This window comes from Macadamia integrifolia, chromosome 8 (genome assembly GCF_013358625.1).
Source record: "Macadamia integrifolia cultivar HAES 741 chromosome 8, SCU_Mint_v3, whole genome shotgun sequence".
Lineage (NCBI taxonomy): Eukaryota > Viridiplantae > Streptophyta > Magnoliopsida > Proteales > Proteaceae > Macadamia > Macadamia integrifolia.
In genome coordinates, this window is record NC_056564.1 from 3640671 (window position 1) to 3643398 (window position 2728).

Genomic DNA, 2728 nt, shown 5'->3' on the forward strand with positions numbered 1-2728 from the left:
GGGGGGGGTGTGTGGGTAGGATTATTTTGAGGTATTTATGATCAAAGGTGGGCCGAGTGGTGACCTACACCTACTTAAACTATATTGTTCACACGCCTTGTGTTTACCTCTACAAAAACCTTCTATTTCAACACGTGGCTGGATCTGACTTATGAAACCTCGACACGTGGTTTCTTCAGTAAATTGCCTTCTTAAAGAATACTGATATTTTATCTAGGGTTTAATGCAATTAGGTGTGGGTGTTGTTCATCTACTGTGGAACAAGGTGGCCGTGCGTGGCCTAAGCCACATGCAAACCAGAAGAGAAGTTTGAATGGACATTAAAAGTCCACATTAGTTTTTCTCTTTTCCGGTTCAAACATTGATGGGATGGTCGTGGGCCCCATCACCGTCATGCGATGTGATGATCATATTTCTTTATAATGAATCAAATGGTAACAAAGGATTGTGAATTCGATACCAATCCAACGGTATCTAGAGTTGTTTCTAGATTTTAATGTAGAAACGGAAGATAACTGGGTTAGTCATGTATTTGACTATTTGTAGATAAGTAGATATATAGGCAGTTAATGATATAGGTGGTGCAACGCATACCAAATTCCGAGCTAACAAACAAGAGCAAAGGTATATGGTCAAACAGGAGGGAGGGCCATGTAAGTACATTTGTGGGAAATGGTTTCCCACGACGCGCGCCAGTATGCAATGGTCTCATTACTTTATCTTTTATTTTTTGGTAATATGCTATTGCATTATTGTGTGCTATTGCATTATTGTGTGCTATTGCCTTTTTATATAATTCTTTTATTATTATTTATTTTCTCTCTTTATGCGTCAATGGTGTGATGTGAAAAATTTCATCTATATCGGCATCATGAGAAACCCTCTTCTTGTATATGTACATAGAATCAAGATTGCCATGATACCAAAGGAGTTAGAAAATTAAATTGTATAACAGAGTTTTAAAGAAATATGCACAATGACATCATGACTATCGTTTTTTTCCATTATATATTGGACAAGGTTTCCTCTTATACCGTGTATTAATTGGGGTTGAGAGAGTTGGGTAACAAATCACACAATAGGGTATATAGGACCCATTTTTTGTGGGGGGGTGTGTCAAGAAATCATACATGAAGACTCTGCGAATTTTTTTTTCTTTCTCTATCTCTATATATACACACACATATGTAGAAAATAAAAGTCAGGATGTTAGGTAGTGTATAACCCTTGCACTATTACGGAGACCAATAGAAGTGTGTGTACAAACATATAACAGGGGTGGACTCATAAGAGTAGATAATTATTTTCACCATCCCTGTGTCTAAGTGCAGGGTATCATGTATCCTCTCTCTATCTTTCTCCTCTTCTCTTGAAATGACTTATTTACTCCCATGTTTGAAACCATTTCATCGTTAGTCATTGACCCACCCCCTATTGACCCACCCCTATATCGTTTGCTCAAACATCCCTCTCCTATGTATACAAGGAATATGATTGTCTTACGATCTCTCTCTCTCTCTCTCTCTCTCTCTCTCTTGTGACAAGAATCACACGTTAGATAAAACTTTAATTTATGGGGTATCAGATACCAAACTTGTGACCATTTTAGATAGACCGTTGAGGTGATCTCACAGTTGTTTCTAAGGTAAGAGAGACCCACTTCCACAAACATCATCTCTTTCAAAGCTAAAAATTGCGAAGGAAATTAGCTGTGGTTGGTTTTCATGGTCAGGAATGGGAGTTCGGCTTTCCTCTTTAGAGGTTTCCTTATACGCGTTCTTATAATTACCTCATGTGTCCTTTGTCTGTGGGGAGCATTTTTATTTTTAACTTTTCAGCTTTCCACAAAACATTAACCAGCAAGTAAACACTTTACATGGGAAGACCCTAAAAGCTTCAAATTTGCCTGTTCTATTCCTTCCTTGAGTTGTGACTAATCCCCATGTGAAGTTCCGCATATGAATATGCTAACTTCAGGGTGAGACTATTCTGCATTGTCATAGTCTCATTAAATATTTTTCAAAATTTTTTTCTTTTTAATAACGTAAACTCTCATCTATATAAACAAATATTTTTTGAAATACTTTTTCTTTTAATGACGTAGACTCTCCTGTATATAAATAATAATTTTTTAAAACTCTTTTTCATATTTAAGATGCTAATCTGGTCACAATAGGTAATGTGTCAATTCTCTCCCTTTGTCATCAAGGATGAGAAGAGAATCTCTTAGTTCTCTCTTCGTCTATAGTGATCTAGGTGATATAATTCTTTGATTAAGCTCTTGGTGGTTTTAGGCATTAGGTATCGGCCGATTAAAAGATATATATAGCTTATCAAATTTGGACAATACTACCCTTGATCATACCATGTTCATACCAAATCTGTGGATGGTATTAATTAGGTCTTGATATTGATGTCGATTGATACCAAATTAACTGCTGATCCTATTAGTGAAGGTCTAAAATATCCTTAGTCGAATTAGAAGGTCAGATTCCACGTGGGTGAAGTAAACATCTATTTTATTGGGTTTTGAGTACAAGTGGAGAAGTGGGCTTAACAGTTGTTTTGGTAGGAAAAACTGTCTCAATTACATGGTCTTCCTGACAAATTTCCCATCCAAATAGTAACTTTCTAATCCTACCAACCTCTTTTAATTCTCTCCTTCTCAAAGCTTCACTGGGAAATGAGACTATTTAGATGGGGAGGAGTTTTTTTTTTTTTTTTTTTT